This window comes from Lolium perenne, chromosome 3 (genome assembly GCF_019359855.2).
Source record: "Lolium perenne isolate Kyuss_39 chromosome 3, Kyuss_2.0, whole genome shotgun sequence".
In the NCBI taxonomy this organism is placed as follows: domain Eukaryota; kingdom Viridiplantae; phylum Streptophyta; class Magnoliopsida; order Poales; family Poaceae; genus Lolium; species Lolium perenne.
The window spans coordinates 93,432,310-93,450,766 of NC_067246.2; positions in this window are offsets into that span (position 1 = coordinate 93,432,310).

Below are 18,457 nucleotides of genomic sequence, written 5' to 3' on the forward strand. Positions count from 1 at the left end.
GCTTTGTTGCGTCGCCTAGAGTGATGGACATAAAGGTACCTCCAGCAGCTGAATCCAATAAGTTCCGCGAAGAAAAATTCAGTCCTGCATAAAAGGTTTGGATGATCATCCAAGTAGTCAGTCCATGGGTAGGGCAATTTTTAACCAAAGATTTCATTCTTTCCCATGCTTGGGCAACATGCTCATTATCCAATTGCTTAAATTCATTATGCTACTTCTCAAAGATATAATTTTAGCAGGAGGATAATATCTACCAATAAAAGCATCCTTGCATTTAGTCCATGAATCAATACAATTCTTAGGCAAAGATAGCAACCAATCTTTAGCTCTTCCTCTTAATGAGAAAGGAAACAATTTTAATTTTATAATGTCGCCATCTACATCCTTATACATTTGTATTTCACATAGTTCAACAAAATTATTAAGATGGGCAGCAGCATCATCAGAACTAACACCAGAAAATTGCTCTATCATAACAAGATTCAGTAAAGCAGGTTTAATTTCAAAGAATTCTGCTGTAGTAGCAGGTGGAGCAATAGGTGTGCATAAGAAATCATTATTATTCGTGGCTGTGAAGTCACACAACTTAGTATTTTCAGGAGTACCCATTTTAGCAATAGTAAATAAAGCAAACTAGATAAAGTAAATGCAAGTAACTAATTTTTTGTGTTTTTAATATGGAGATTACAAACAAGACAGTAAATAAAGTAAAGCTAGCAACTAATTTTTTTGTGTTTTGATATAATGCAGCAAACAAAGTAGCAAATAAAATAAAGCAAGACAAAAACAAAGTAAAGAGATTGGAAGTGGAGACTCCCCTTGCAGCGTGTCTTGATCTCCCCGGCAACGGCGCCAGAAAATCTTGATGCTGGCGCGCAGTTGACGTGCCCGTTGGGAACCCCAAGAGGAAGGTGTGATGCGTACAGCGGCAAGTTTTCCCTCAGTAAGAAACCAAGGTTTATCGAACCAGTAGGAGCCAAGAAGCACGTTGAAGGTTGATGGCGGCGGAGTGTAGTGCGGCGCAACACCAGGGATTCCGGCGCCAACGTGGAACCTGCACAACACAACCAAAGTACTTTGTCCCAACGTAACAGTGAGGTTGTCAATCTCACCGGCTTGCTGTAACAAAGGATTAGATGTATAGTGTGGATGATGATGTTTGCAGAGAACAGTAGAACGAGTATTGCAGTAGATTGTATTCGATGTAAAAGAATGGACCGGGGTCCACAGTTTACTAGTGGTGTCTCTCCCATAAGAATAAGCATGTTGGGTGAACTAATTACAGTTGGGCAATTGACAAATAAAGAGGGCATGACCATGCACATACATGTTATGATGAGTAGTGTGAGATTTAATTGGGCATTACGACAAAGTACATAGACCGCTATCAAGCATGCATCTATGCCTAAAAAGTCCACCTTCAGGTTATCATCCGAACCCCCTCCAGTATTAAGTTGCAAACAACAGACAATTGCATTAAGTATGGTGCGTAATGTAATCAATAAATACATCCTTGGACATAGCATTGATGTTTTATCCCTAGTGGCAACAGCACATCCACAACCTTAGAACTTTCTCGTCATCGTCCCGTATTTAATGGAGGCATGAACCCACTATCGAGCATAAATACTCCCTCTTGGAGTTACAAGCAAAAACTTGGCCAGAGCCTCTACTAGCAACGGAGACCATGCAAGATCATAAACAACACATAGATAATAGATTGATAATCAACATAACATAGCATTCATTATTCATCGGATCCCAACAAACGCAACATGTAGCATTACAGATAGATGATCTTGATCATGCTAGGCAGCTCACAAGATCCAACAATGATAGCACAATTAGGAGAAGACGACCATCTAGCTACTGCTATGGACCCATAGTCCAGGGGTGAACTACTCACACATCACTCCGGAGGCGACCATGGTGGTGTAGAGTCCTCCGGGAGATGATTCCCCTCTCCGGCAGGGTGCCGGAGGCGATCTCCTGAATCCCCCCGAGATGGAATTGGCGGTGGCGGCGTCTCTGGAAGGTTTTCCGTATCGTGGCTCTCGGTACTGGAACTATTATCGACGAAGGCTTAAGTAGGCTGAAGGGTAGGTCAGGGGGGCCGCGCGGCCCTGGCGTGTGGGTGCCTCGTCGCCCCACTTCGTATCTCCCCCGGTGTTCTGGAAGCTTCGTGGAAAAATAAGATCCTGGGCGTTGATTTCGTCCAATTCCGAGAATATTTCCTTACTAGGATTTCTGAAACCAAAAACAGCAGAAAACAGCAACTGGCTCTTCGGCATCTTGTTAATAGGTTAGTGCCGGAAAATGCATAAATATGACATAAAGTATGTATAAAACATGTAGGTATCATCAATAAAGTAGCATGGAACATAAGAAATCATCGATACGTTGGAGACGTATCAGATACAATCAGATCAAGCTCAAGAAAAAAGATCAGGAATAACTGCATTCATAACTCCACATGGTGTTTACTGCTACAACGTCATGACCTTCGGATTAAAAAATGCAGGCGCAACTTATCAACGGTGCATGCAAGATTGCCTCGGAGAGCAGATTGGCCGTAATACCGAGGTTTACATTGATGACATTATTGTCCAAACCAGAAACGCGACCATGCTCATTGACGATTTAAGTGGAAATTTTGATAATCTCGACAGATACAAAATCAAGCTGAACCCGAAGAAGTGCTTCTTCGGGGTGCCAGGAGGCTAGGTACTCGTGTACTTTATTTCAACAAGAGGGATAGAAGCTAATCCCTTAAAGATTAAAGTTGTTCTTAATATGGAGCCACCTAGAAATCTACAGGAGGTGCAGTAGTTGGCAGGACGATTGGTAGCTCTTAGTAGGTTCATTGCAAAACTAGGAGAAAAGGCCTTACCGATATTCTCGATAATCAAGATCACACAAGCAGGAAGTAAGGGTTTTACCTCGTCGAGGGCCCCGAACCTGGGTAAATCTCTCTCCCCGTTTGTTTGGTATCCGATGTCTCGTGTCAGCCTGCAGGATTCCATCAACCCTAAGCCCCAAAAGGTGGGCATTGCCGAGCAGTACCCTCGACTGTGGGTATACGGTGTCACGGGAAGGCCCAGTGATTGGCTATGACTTATACCTAGCCTCACACCAAGGAAGTGTGGACGGAGTCTGTAGCCCGGTTGGCAACAAGGATAAGATCTCTGATACGTCCAAAACGTTCTACTTTCCCGAACACTTTTGCTATTGTTTTACCTCTAATTTGTGTATTTTGGATACAACTAACACGGACTAATGCTGTTTTCAGCATAATTGCCCCGGTGTCTCGTTTTTGTGCAGAAACTCAACTTTCAGGAAAATCCCCGGGATTAATTCCAATGGGCCTATTTTCACAGAAGATGGACGGAGCCAGAAGACCAGAAGGAGGGGGGCCAAGAGGCGCCCACCCCACAAGGCGGCACGGTGGGCCCCTGGGCCGCGCCGGCCTATGGTGGCGGTGCCTCGGCCAGCCTCTAACGCCCCCCTCTAGACTACTTAAGGGTTTCGACCTAAAAACGCACGGGGGTTAGACGAAATAGCCAGAAGACATCCATAACTCCGCCGCCATCGCGAAACTCCGTCTCGGGACCAGAAACTCCGTTCTGGCACTCCACCGGGACGGGGAATTGGAGGAGATCATCACCATCATCACCACCGACGCCTCTCCATCGACCAGCCATGTTTCCCCCATCCATGTGTGAGTAATTCCCCCGCTGTAGGCTGAAGGGGATGGTAGGGATTGGATGAGATTGGTCATGTAATAGCATAAGATTGTTAGGGCATAGTGCCTAGTATCCGTAATTGGTACTTTTATGATATTGTTGCAACTTGTTATGCTTAATGCTTGTCACTAGGTCCCGAGTGCCATGATCTCAGATATGAACATGTTATCAATTCATGATGATATTCATTGCTTTATGATCTTACCTGCAAGTTGTATACACATATTGCTGTCCGGAACCCGAGGCCCCAAAGTGACCGAAATTGGGACAACCGGAGGGGAAGGCGGTGATATGAGGATCACATGTGTTCACGGAGTGTTAATGCTTTGCTCCGGTGCTCTATTAAAAGGAGTACCTTAATTATCAGTATATTCCCTAGAGGCCCGGCTGCCACCGGCTGGTAGGACAAAAGCTGTTGTGCAAGTTTCTCATTGCGAGCATGTACGACTATATATGGAGCACATGCCTATGGTTGTTTAGTATTTGGATATTGTTTTATTACTATCTGCAAATGCCCTACCTTGATTGTTACATGAGTTCTCTCATCCATGCAGCGCCCGTTCATCCATCCCTGTGCCTACAGTATTTTAATCCTGTTGTTTACTATAATCACTACTGCTGTCTTTGTTACACTGTTGCTTATATTTCACTACTGCTACTGCTATAAAACTGTTGCTACTGATAAACTCTTGCGAGCAAGTCTGTTTCCATGTGCAGCTGAATTGACAACTCCGCTGTTAAGGCTTACAAATATTCTTTGGCTCCCCTTGTGTCGAATCAATAAATTGGGTTTTACTTCCCTCGAAGACTGTTGCGATCCCCTATACTTGTGGGTCATCAAGACTATTTTCTGGCGCCATTGCCGGGGAGCATAGCTTTATTTGCAAGTTCACTTGGATTGATATTGTTCGCTGCAAATTCTCCATCATGGGTAAACCTCGCGATACTAAAGTTGCCATATTACCATCCACTACAAGAAAAGGTACAACTCTGAGTACCTCTGCTGCTCTTGATTCACCATCTATGATAAGTCAACTTGTTTCACCACCACAAGCTTCACATGCTGGTACTTCTGCTGAATCTGAAAATTCCTCTTATAATTTTAATGATGCTTCTGCTGTGCTTGATGATAGTGGTTCGTTAGGATCTTTTCTAGATGCTACAATTGCTAGGTCTAGACAAATTGAAAATACTGAAATTCTTAATGAAAGTACTATTACACATGTTAATTCACCTGAGTCTGAATACTCTAGTGATGATCTTGATGAAGATATGAGGGAAGCCAAGAAATCTCTTAAGGAGAAAGGTATTAAATCTGAAGATGTGAAGAATTTACCTCCCATAGAAGATTTATGTAAGATAACTCCCCCTTCATCCATGATTGAGGTACATTCTCTTCAACGCTTTAGTAGGGAAGATATTCCTTATTCAAAACCTCCTGATCAATGTTTAGATGAGTTTGATAATTATGTTGTTAAGCAAGATAATTTTAATATGAGAGTAGAGAATCATTTAATGGAAAATTCTCAAGCTATTAGTAAATTGCATGATATTGTGGAGAGAACCTCCAATGATGTTAAGATGCTTGTTAAACATTTTCATATGGTTCAAACTCAAATTGATCAGCTCACTAAAGTGCAAAATGACTTGTTAAAAAATAGTTCTAAAGAAAAACATGCTTATGAAGTAACAACTAGAGGCGGTGTTTCTACTCAGGATCCTCTATATCCTGAGGGGCATCCCAAAAGAGTTGAACAAGATTCTCAACGAACTGAAACTAGTGCTCCTTCTAAGAAAAAGAAGAAGAAACATAAAACTGTTGTAGAATCCTCCGAGCCTGTTAATGATCCTAATAGTATTTCTATTTCTGATGCTGAAACTGAAAGTGGTAATGAACATGATAAAGATAATGATAAGAATGATGCTTCTGATAAAGAAGAGGTTGAAGATGAACCTGAAAAGCATGCTAAAAATAAAAAGTATACTCAAGAAGATTTTATTGCTAATAAACATGGTAATGAAAGAGAACCTTGGGTTCAAAAGCAAATGCCTTTTCCTGCTAGGAAACTAAAAGCAAAGGAAGAAGAACACTATAATAAATTTTGTGATTGGATGAAACATTTGTTCTTGCAAATCCCTTTGACTGATGCTATTAAATTGCCTCCTTATTCAAAGTATATGAAAGATATTGTCTCTAACAAAAGGAAAATTCCTAATGAGGAGATTTCCACTATGCTTGCTAATTACTCTTTCAATGGCAAAGTTCCAAAGAAGCTGGGCGACCCAGGTATACCGACTATTCCTTGTTCCATCAAGAATAATTATGTTAGAACTGCTCTATGTGATTTGGGAGCAGGTGTTAGTGTTATGCCCTTTTCTCTTTACAAGAGACTCTATTTAGATAAGTTGATACCGAGGATGGCGACGTGGCGACAGCCTAAACCCTAGTGCTTGTCGCCGGTGATCACCGGGGATCCTAGGCGACTGGATCCTTCTGATCCGATCATTGCGATCTCCCCCTTCTCCCCTCTAAGGTAACTGGACTCTTGTTTCTTTTCGGCCATGTCTTCTCCTGCATGGATCTGGAATGTGTCCTATATGTCCGTCGACGATATGGACAATGGTGTTCGGAATTTGTTGGATGGTGAACTGCACATTTGGCCTGCCAAGCGGTGGATTTCTTTGGTGGATGCGGAAGGATCTCCTATCATTGGCAAATTCATGCGCAAGGAGGATGATATGTTAGAAGTTGGATCTGTGGTAGAGTTCTCGGTTTTTCATGCGTTAGTTGATCATTGTATCCTCTCTCCTCCTGAGGCTGGATCTAGGGTAGGTATTGAGCAGCAATTTCAAAATGCTAAAACCCTAGATCTGGCGAGCCTGATTAAGTTGTGGAAAATTACATATTCCACATCTAAGGATCTGGATCGAGGAAGAATGAAAGCTTATGATGGCTCGTTATGTCTGTGCATGGATAATAATCTCAGATTGTTTAATGCTAAGAGTGCTTTGATTGGATGCCAAAAGGTTTCTTCCACAGATCTCTTTCATGCTGGTGCTAAACTCGAGTTCACAGGCTATGTGGTCCGCATGGGAAAACTAATTAAGTCTAATCCAGCTATTGATGATGTACACTCTGGCAAAGATATGTCTGTGGTGCAGCCTAGCGTTCCTTTGTTGGTGCCACACACTTCACCTGGTGACTCTTGTGTGCAAGATGCCTCCACCTCAGCAAGTTCGGTGCACGCTGCTCTATTTATGAATTTGGATTTCTCGCATGGTATTAACTTTGCTAAGGATGTCAAAGAGAAATTCCGCAAGGAAGTTCACCCTTCCAATACCTCTAGTCATTTTACTATGGTGGCGGGTTTTGGTAGAGCCACATTTAAAATGGAGGAAGATCTGGTTGGTATTGCTTTGGAGGCTGTCACAGGTGGATATTGTGGACAACTTAAAGTGTCATTGTTGCAAGATAGAGTTTTCTCTTTCTCTGTCTCTAGTAAAGAGGTTGGTTTTCACATCTTAAATCTCAGGAAATTTTCTTGTTCACAATTCAAGTGCTTTTTCTACCTCTGGGGTCGTGGAGGACCCAACTGGAGATGGGAATTTCAAAGATGGCAGAGGGAGGTTGAGGAAGAATGGACCCTTGTTAGTCCATCCAAGAAGATCTTGCAGCATGGTTTAGCAGCACTGAAACAAAAATTGCCAAAGCCAATTTTGAATCAAAGGAATAAAGTTAATAAGAAATTGGTGTTTGCTCGGAATTTAGGGTATGCGGCTTGCATTGGTTATCAGAATACAAAGATTTCTGTCCAAGAACCAGGGGTGGAGACTGAGACATTTGTCACCTCTTCTGAACCTAAGATTGCTTTTACGGCGGCCAAGCCTTTTCCTTTTGTGCAACATAAGCCGGTTGATGATATGTGTGTGCAGCAGAAGTCCAATGTTTCAGATAAAGAAGAGATACAATCTGAATCTGCAACGCGGGAAGAGGATGCTTTCTCTTCTATGATTGATGATATGGTTTACAAGGTGTGGACTTGTGGTCGGTGTCTTAGTATGGGACACCATACGAAAGATTGCACCAATGACATACGTTGTCAGTCTTGTTTCAGTTATGGACATATAAAGAAACAGTGTTTAGCTGCCATATCGAGAGGCAAAGTCTGGGTGCCAAAGAAATCACAGTTGAACACGACTACGCGTACGTCTACAGATAAGGACAAGGATCTACATGAGGTTGCCGGTTCGGCTTCTATTTCTTTTAATACTAGTAGGGGTTCATTGCAGCAGTCGTTTGAGCACATTAATTCGGACCCTCCGCCTGTCTCGAATAGCCCGTCTTCCTCTCCAGCGATGGCGGTCTTCGAGCTTGATCCTACCCCATGGCTACCATGGGGGCATGAGCTCATCGACGGCGGTCCTACACGTCTGCCGCACACCTACTACTTCGCTTCGCAGGATCCACCGCCTCACCACCTCGACCATTGCATTGCCTTGGTCGACCCGCTGCCGCCACCTGCGGCGTTAGCCCTCTGGAGAGAGCAAGTTCGTGATTTCCTCGTCGGTCCACTCCAGCGCAATGTGGTACGAGCTCAACCTAGTCTTTTTGGTGTGGGTCTTTATCAGATGAGCAGCCCGAACTCGGTGAACGCGCTTGTGCAGCACGGCCAGTACCAGATTCAGAATCGGATGCTGCGGTTTGTGCATGTGGGCGAGGCGCCTCAAAACCACCGTGCGGCGATTGGATTTCGTCGTGGTTGGCTGATGTTCCTTGGGGTTCATCCTGATTATCGCAATGATTTCGATATTGCACAAGCAGTGGCAACGTTTGGACAGTATCACACCTGGAATAGCAATGATCCGGTTACTGATAGGGTCCTGGTGTATGCATCCTTCCCATCGCCGCAGTTGGTACCTCGTGATGTTGTGTTTGGTAGGTTTGCTACAGTAGGTGGAGCCAGGGAGACTTGGACAGCACCAGTTTATATCCTCACTGCAGATTTTGCTGATGCATTGCCTGCTGATGAAGATCAGATGCCACCTGATGGGAATCCGCATCCTTTCCCAGGAGAGTTGCAGCCTAATAACAACTTGTGGGCCAACCCACAATACCTTGAGATTGGTTGGGATGCAGTACAGGATCTTGGACATGAGCAACAAGGGGGTCATGGTGGTAATTTTGGTCAGCATGGTGGATGGGGTCAGATGGGTCATGGGCAGCATGAGGGCTGGGGTCAGGATGACATGGAGCAGGGGCAGGAGCAAGGTGTACTGCAAGAGATGCAGGAGTCCATGTGTCAACACCCGGATTTTTAAGTCCGAATGCCTATTATGTCATACATCGCAATCCCAGGAATATTGTTGTTGCGAGGCATAATAGTTAAGTATCACAGTCATCATTCATTACAAACCATAAGTCTTACAAATTTGGAATCACATGATCCATATTACACGAATAGTTGATCTATTGATCAACGAACAAACACAAGTTCATAGTTCAACATAGCGGAAGCGTAAGATACAAGGACTCTCTAGTCCACAGGCCAACGCTTGACGTCGGAAGGCGCTTAGTTGTCGTAGGCGTCCTGCTGGTCATCTCCTTGTTCATCTTCATACTCTGGCCATTTGAATAGCCAGGGACAAAGCCGTGAGTACGTTGAGTACTCGCAAACTCATACTAATGTAAGTGCTAGACATTCTAGTAGGGTTTGCTAAGCTCTAGTTTATTTGCATAAAGCTAGTTTTAGTTCACAAAGTTTTGAGAAAAGCTTACTCAAGTGCTAACTAACTCAAGTGGGAACATTAGTGTCATTCACACCATTCAAGTGGTGATTTCAATTCAATCCACCACAAGTCATTTCACCATCACCTATCAACATCCTTTTCAAAGATATGACATCGGAAACTGTATGGCCTTTCCAACCGTCCGTAACCGTGGACTATTCGAATAGGTTTACACTCTGCAGAGGTTGCACACTTGTGCCACAACATTTGATTTCATCCGTCGGGATTTCCCCGAATAATCGTAACACAGTACGCGGATCATCAACCATAACCTTTCACTTACGAATCCTAGTATGAGCACCTCTCCCCATGAGCTTGGCCTCCCAGTGAAGACAGTCAGTCAGCCTGGGAACTGCACAGGGCTTGGGCCGGACATTCACCTCATTTCGCATCATATCGTATTGTTTCTTTTGTGGTAGAGGCAGCTTTCGGCATAACCCCGATGACGCTTGTTTAGAGGGAACCCATACTAAGACGCATAAACTTCCAGTTAAGCCCTACCCATAATCAGGTATTGTGGGGGTACTCAATAATTGGAAAGGTATCGCATTCAAACCAACATCATGTTTTATCAAAAATCACTATCTTCTCTTGGTCATATTCACCTTCAAAAATCATTCAATGGAATGCATCTTCATTCCAAGGTTTCAAGATCCTCTCAAAAATCACAAGGTTCCCATCTAGAGTAGTCAAGTTTAGTTCATTAGCACTAGCTCTAATTCATGAGGGGTGCTATCTTGCTTTGCTTGGAAGAGACTAACTCACTACTCTAATAACCAACTTGTACTTTGACCAAAGTTAACTATAAAAGTAAATCATTTAGAAAACAAGTAAAAACTTGGGATGGGTTCACATAAGAGAAGATAAGAAACATGGTGCCTTGCCCCAAGGGGCTTTGCACTTTGCAAGAGTAAAAGCTTGCATAGTAATTTAGCTTGCCTTGGTAGTTCTCAAACTGTTCCTCCTCCTCCTCCTGGTAGCAACCTTCTTCTTCGGCGTACTCTCCGGTGCTACCGTCTAAATTTGAATACGAGTATAATTACTCACTAATTCATTGGCTATTCCACACATCACAAATAAACACACAAACTACTCTATGCACACCAAATAAATAAACTAGGGTGCATGGGTGGTGGGATTTAATTAGACTTTGCATTCCATATGTAAATGATAGTTTCCATAGGGTTCTTGAGAAATAATTTCCTCTCATGGAAATCTTCTTAAGATTTAATTTCTCCAACAATCATGGATGAACTCATCTTGACCTAAGTCACATGTTCATCATCATCAATTGGGGAAAATGATTTAAATGAGGGGAATCACCTCATACCATTTAAATAACACTATATTTGATTTAAATCTCAAGAAATTCATATAAGAGAGTTTGGGACTAGGGGTCCAAACATCCCATGAATTCATGTGAGACAAGTTTAAATGAAGTATAAGACTTCACACAATTTAACTTTAATAGTTTTGGACAATATCAACTAGTTAAACTAGTCAAAATATCCATTCATTTAACCAAGGCATGATCATGCAAAGTGACCACACCATTTTATTGCATAAACAATTAGTGTAAGTCAAAAGTGAGCTATTAGAGTTGGAATTAACTTAATATCTATTTTGGTTGATTTTTAAATATTATTTGAATAGGGAAAAATCCCTGTCTTGTTAATTTTGTCAAATTAATTCTACAACGAATTTGACCATGAGGCCAGTGGCATGTTGTAGAGAGTTTCAATGGCTTTCCAACAATATCAAATTCACTAAATTTGGTTTAGCCAATTTGAAACTATTTAATTTCAAAGTTTGGGTAGTATTGGATTGTTTGGAAAATGTTTAAATCAAATTTGAATTAAACAGGCCGGCGGGAAAAGCTAACGGGCCGAAATGGTTTAAAAAGGAGAAAACGGCCCAGCAGCGCATCCAGTGCGCGCGGGCCTGCTGACAGGGTGGGGGCCACCCGTCAGTGGGCGTTTAAACCCGAAACGGTACGAGCGACGTGGCGCGTTGGATTAGAAGGCGATCCAACGGCGCACGATCGTCGTCTTCTCCGGCGAGAAAGGGTTACGGGCACGGCGGCACTAGGGGGTGGGAGTGCTAACCAGGGCTCCCGCGGTGGCTGGCAGTGTGCGTGATGTAGATGTGGACGACGGCGAAGCTCCTAGTACTGGCGGCGTCTCCTGGATCGGCTTCAATCGACGGCGATCTTCCGCGGCGTCCGGCGGCAGTGAGGTGGCGATTGGGTGGCTACGGCGGTGAATGTCGACGGTGGAGTGGCTCAGGCGGTCGAGTGAGAAGAGGGGAGTGTGCTGGTGTGCTCAATTCGACGAACGGAGCTCTCCTTTTATAGGCGAGCGAGTGACCGTGGGGGCTGCGGCGAAGTCGACATGCTCGCGGCGATTCCGGCAAGCGGTTGGGCTAGGCGAGGGTGCTGTCGGGTTCTACTCATCCAGGCGATGCGTTTGGCGGCGACAGCGCGGTCGGGGGAGGCTGGGTTAGGTCGCATTGCTTCCATGTCCGTCGCGTTGGTCGCGGGATCGCGTCGTCGTCTCCGGCGACGGCGGGCACGGGTCGGGGTCGGGGGCATGTCTAGCGGCGTCGCGGTGTCATGCAGATGCTCAACGTGCTCGCAGGGGGTCCAGGGGGTGCGCAGGGTGGCTGCGCGGCGCGTGGCCAGTGCGCGTCCAGGGCGCGCATGGTCGCGACGCGAGCGGCATGCAGGGCGAGTTTGGGCGCACGTCGTCCGGGCGTTGTCGAGCTTCTCTTCGACCAGGGCGGTGCTAGGCGAGGCTAGGCGGTGTGGTGGCGTGCTGTGGCGCAGGGGCCAGGGTAGGGAGTGAAGGGGAGAGAGGGGAGGTGGTCGAGCTCGGCGACATGGCCGGCATGGCCATGTCCTAGCTTCTCTCCTCCTCTCCTTAGCTCAACTATGTTACCCTGAGGGTTTAAGGGGACCAGGGAACAATGTAGTATAGCTTTGGTTTAAATTAGGTGAGGTAGATCACTATTTGCAATAGTTGCAAATAGTGCCCAATTTTGGAATTCACAAAAATGTCCAAATTTGAAATAATTCAAATGGTGAACCTTTTTGAAAAGTGAGTGTTGGGATAAGTTGTAATTGACCAGAGATGAATTGAGGTGGTGGTGGAAAAATTAGATTTCAAAATTTGGCCAAAATGGCTAAGTGAAGATTGTTGAACTTGCTATAAAGTTGCAACTTTGGATGAGCATAGCTAGTGATCAAAGATGAATTTGGCAGGGTGGTCTTCATCAAAGTTGTTCACCTTGATGTTGACTTTGAAATGGTGCAAAGAGTTAGCAAGAATTGGTTTGAGAAAATTGAATTGCAGGGGCTCAAAGTGGTGATCAGACTAAAATTGGCAGATTTGGCCATCATCACATGTGAGTGGGAAAAGTGTTGGAAATTCATTTGAATTGTGCAACCCTGGTTCCAAAAGTTGTAATAAGTGTTTAATAACATTATTCAACTAATGGTGAAGACCAAATAGGTCTAGGGTCAAAATTTATAAAAATGCCATAGGGCATATGTGAGGGTTTTTAGGGTTTTGTATTTTATGGATTTTCTTCCTCTTTGATTTATTTGGTTGGTGACCTTCACATGATCACTCTAGGGTTTTTAGAGCATAGCAAATACAAGTAATAACAATCATCATGGCATATCACTCAAATGCACAAGTCCTATGCATGGTACTATATGCAAAAGAAAAGTTTTTGTTGGTTTGAAATTTTGCTTTCTGGAATTCTCTAACTTTCTTTTCATTGAAATTTGGGGTGTTACAAACCCTTCCCCCTTACAAAAGATCTCGTCCCGAGATCGAAAAGAAAGTTAGGTACTAAAGAGATCTGGGTACTCCTTCTTCATGAAATCTTCGCGTTCCCAGGTGGCTTCATCCTCGGTATGATTGCTCCATTGGATCTTCAGAAACTTGATGCTTCGGGTGCGGGTGGTTCTGTAAGCTTCTTCTAGGATGCGAATTGGCACTTCGCGGTAAGTCAGATCCTGGTTGATATCCACCGATCGGTGATCGATGTTCTTGAACACTTCGGTCTTCTCAGGGACTTCAAGACATTTCCGGAGAAGTGAGATGTGAAAAACGTCGTGCACAGCCGACATTTCTTCAGGCAACTCCAGTTGATAAGATACTTCACCTCGGCGGCTGAGGACTTGGAAAGGTCCCACATAGCGAGGTGCAAGCTTTCCTTTCAGCTGAAACCTTTGCATCCCTTTCAAGGGGGATACTTTGAGATAGACGAAATCTCCGATCTCAAAGGTCATCTCCCGACGTCTCTTGTCGGCGTAGCTCTTCTGTCTGGATTGCGCAGTCTTGAGATACTCGCGGATCTTGTGAACCTTCTCTTCGGCTTCACGAAGAACGTCTGGGCCGAAAACTTGACTCTCTCCGACTTCTAACCAGTTCAGGGGGGTACGGCACTTCCTTTCGTACAAGGCTTCAAAGGGGGCCATCTGTAGGCTGGCTTGGTAACTATTGTTGTATGAGAATTCTGCGTAAGGTAGGCAGTCTTCCCACTTGGATCCGTATTCCAGTACGCATGCTCTAAGCATGTCTTCCAGTATCTGGTTTACTCTCTCAGTCTGTCCGTCGGTCTGAGGGTGATAGGCGGTGCTGAAATTTAGGCGAGTGCCTAGTCCTTCATGCACCTTCTGCCAGAACCTTGAGGTGAACTGTGATCCTCTATCAGACACTATCGATTTGGGGGTTCCGTGCAAGGCGACTATTCTGGAGATGTAAAGTTCAGCCAACTTGGGGCCTTGATAGGTGGTTTTGACGGCGATGAAATGGGCGACTTTGGTCAATCTATCGACCACTACCCATATGGAATCATTGCCTTTGCTAGATTTGGGCAGTCCGGTGATAAAGTCCATTCCTACGGAGTCCCATTTCCATTCTGGAATCTGAAGGGGTTGCAACAGTCCAGCGGGTCTTTGGTGTTCTGCCTTAACTCTCTGACAGATGTCACACTTAGCGATATAGCTACCGATCTCTCTCTTCATTCCGTGCCACCAAAATTGTTCTTTTAGGTCCTGGTACATCTTGGTACCTCCGGGGTGGATGGAATACAGGGTGTCATGGGCTTCTTGCAAGATGACTTGTTTCAAGTCAGAGTCCGATGGTACGCAGAGACGTTCTTTGTACCAAAGCACTCCGGCTTCGTCTACGGTGAATCCCGGGGCTTTTCCTGCGGCTATCTGTTTCTTGATTCCGTCAATGCTAGCGTTGTCTTTCTGGGCTTCCTTGATCTGACCAACCAAGGTGGGTTGCAGTTCTATGCTGGCTAGGAATCCTTCACTAATGAGTTCAAGTCTGAACTGTTCGAACTCTTGGTGCAAACTGGGTTGTTCGGTTGCGAGCATGGAGTTCAACTGGCACGGCAGTCGACTCAAAGCATCCGCTACCACATTGGCCTTGCCGGGGTGGTAGTGAATCTCCATGTCGTAATCCTTGATCAATTCGATCCATCGGCGTTGTCTCATGTTCAACTCCTTCTGGGTGAAAATATATTTGAGGCTTTTGTGGTCGGAGTAGATCTCGCATCGATTACCCATGAGGTAATGATGCCAAACCTTCAAAGCTAAGACCACGGCTGCAAGCTCGAGGTCATGGGTTGGGTAGTTCTGTTCATGTTGCTTGAGTTGTCTAGAAAGGTAGGATACAACCTTGCCTTCTTGCATAAGCACGCATCCAAGTCCAGTCTTGGAGGCGTCGCAATATACGTCAAAAGGCTTTGCGATATCTGGCATGATCAGGATTGGGGCTGTTGTCAGTCTACTCTTGAGCTGTTGAAAGCTCTCTTCACACTTGTCGGTCCACTCGAACTTTCTGTCCTTTTTCAGCAGTTGGGTCATTGGTCGAGCGATGCTCGAGAAACCTTCTACAAATCTGCGGTAATATCCGGCTAATCCAAGAAAAGCACGGACCTCAGTTTGTGTGGTTGGGGCTTTCCATTCCATAACAGTTTTGATCTTGGCGGGATCTACGGCAATTCCTCCTGCAGACAAAATGTGTCCGAGGAATCCAACTTCTTCCAGCCAAAACTCACACTTGCTAAACTTGGCGTACAACTGGTGCTGTCTAAGGGTTTCTAGGACCATCTCCAAATGCTGTTCATGTTCCTCTTCGGACTTGGAGTAGACCAGAATGTCGTCGATGAAAACAACGACAAACTTGTCCAAAAAGTTCATGAAGATCTTATTCATGAGATTCATGAAATAAGCGGGGGCATTGGTCAGTCCAAACGACATGACGTTGTACTCATACAACCCATATCTAGTGGTAAAGGCAGTTTTTGGAATGTCGGTGGCTCGGATCTTCAGTTGGTGGTATCCAGTTCTAAGATCAATCTTCGAGAAAACTCGGGATCCGGTGAGTTGGTCAAACAAGTCTTCGATCTTGGGTAAGGGGTATTTGTTTTTGATGGTGACATCGTTAAGCTTACGATAGTCTGTGCATAAACGATTTGCACCATCTTTCTTGTCGACAAACAAGACGGGGGATCTCCAGGGGGATGCACTTGGTCTAATCAAACCTTTGGCTAACATGTCATCTATTTGCTTCTTCAGCTCCACAAGTTCGGCTGCGTTCATGCTGTAGGCTCTCTGGGCGATGGGTCCAGTTCCGGGGATTAACTCGATGATAAACTCGATATCCCGGTCCGGGGGCATACCGGGTAGATCATCCGGAAACACATCAGGGTAGCGACAAACGACCCTGATTTGATCCAGAGTAGGCTTGGATACACTTTGGTTGCAGGTAAATTTTCTGGGTAGTTTTTCAGAGACGTGCTCAACTACGATACCGGTGCTGCTAGTCATGGTTATGGCTTTCTTGGCGCAGTCTATCAATCCATTGTGCTTGGACATCCAGTCCATTCCTAGGACAACTTCCAAACCTTTGGTTCCAAGTATGATGAGATATGCAAAGAAATCAACATCATGGATTTTGATAGGTACATTTTTGCAAAATTTTCTGGCTTTGGTGGTTGATCCGGGGATTTGAACTATCATAACATGCTTCAAACTGAGGGGTTGAATTTTACTTGTTGATGCAAAATCTTCGGTGACAAAGGAATGAGATGCTCCGGAATCAAACAACACTCTAGCAGGGGTGTGGTTGACAGAAAACATACCCAGCACAACATCGGGTGCTTCCTGGGCTTCTTCGGCGTTCATGTGGTAGAGGCGGCCATTGCGGTTGTTGGGGTGGTTGGGGACGAACTTCTTGCCGGTGGAGACACGGCGTTGCTGCTGAGCAGGGGCAGCGGTGTTGCCGGCGAGCTTGGCAAGACGCTTAGGACACTCGTTGGAGTAGTGCCCCACTACACCACACTCGTAACAAGTGATAGTGCTCTTGTCCTGCTTGTTCGCAACGGGAATGGCATTGCTCCCGGTTCTGGGGTTGGTGTTGGTGTTGGTGTTGTTGGTGTTCGGGGCTCGGGGTGGAGCGTGGTTGTAGTTGTTGTTGTTGTTGTAGTTGTTGTTGTAGCCTCCTGGCTTGGAGTTTCCTCCACTCCGGTTCTGATAACCGGGGCGAGAGTTCTGCATCTGGGGTTTGTTGTTTCTCGGAGGGAATCCTCCGCTTGAGCTAGGGCGAAACTTTTGGGGGTGGCTTGATCCACTCTGATTTGACATGCAGCGCTTGCGGTTCTCATTGGCTTGGTTTAACTTGCCCTCCATCTGGATGGCGGAGTCAACAAGGGCTTCGAGGTCGGCGAAGGGGATGTTGACGAGGACAGTCTGCATCTCATCATGCAGTCCGTTCAGGAATCTCTCCTTCCTCTTCTCAACGGTGTCAGTCTCATCAGGGGCATACCTTGACAAGGTGAGAAACTTGTCGCGGTACTCAACCACCGTCATGCGACCTTGTTTCAGTTCACGGAACTCATCCCTCATCTTCTTGATAAGACCCGGGGGTACATGGTACTTGCTGAACTTGAGTTTGAAATCCTCCCAAGTCATGAATTGACCTCCGTTCATGGCACGGGTACTTCTCCACCAAGCGCGAGCTGGTCCAGTGAGACAGTGAGTGGCGAACAACACCTTCTCGTTGGCTTCCACTCCAGCTACTTCCAGATTGTTCTCCATAGTCTGGAGCCAATCATCGGCGTCGAGGGGCTCCTCGGTCTTGCTAAACACCGGAGGGTTGGTGTTCTGGAAGTTCTTGAGCTTGGATCCGGGGTGGTCATGATTTCCATGGCCTTGGTTGGCGATGTTCTGCAAGGCGATGATGTTGGCTTGGCGTTCGGCTCTCTCGGTTTCCCGGTCTGCAAGCAGGGTTTGCAGAAGTTGCATCATCGCGTCGTTGGTGCGATTCGGAGGGGCCATCTGAAGATATAGAAGATCATGAGATAAGGGGGAACATTCTATGGTTCATTTTGGTTAAGCTTGAAAAACATTTGAAAACTTGTAATCTTTTCATGACAAACATAACATTCATTCATTCATGCAACACATAGTACAAACTACACACATACTCCAATGGTTTTAAGAACCATTCTCATGCTACGATACAAAGGACGGGATACAACTCACACCTACTATAAGTGAGACTAGTGCAACTACTCCTCATCATCGATATCGATCGGGACGTAGTCATCGGGTCCTGCCTCCAGGAACTCATAGTCCTCCTCGGTGTTCTCGTCCTCCTCAAAGTCATCGTCATCGCTCAGAAAGGCGTCTCCTCCTCGGATGTCGATGCCTCCATCGTCGTCCTCCAGCTGAAGAATCTGATCCTCCTGGGCCTTGACAGTGGCCTCAAGTGACGCGATCCGGTCGCGAAGGCGGCGAATCGTAGCGTCCTTCTTGGCACGCTGCTGGCGAAGGTTCCTGCGGTCGTTGTTGAGTAGCTTGATCGCCTCACCCTGCTCGATGATGTGAGCATGGGTCTGGT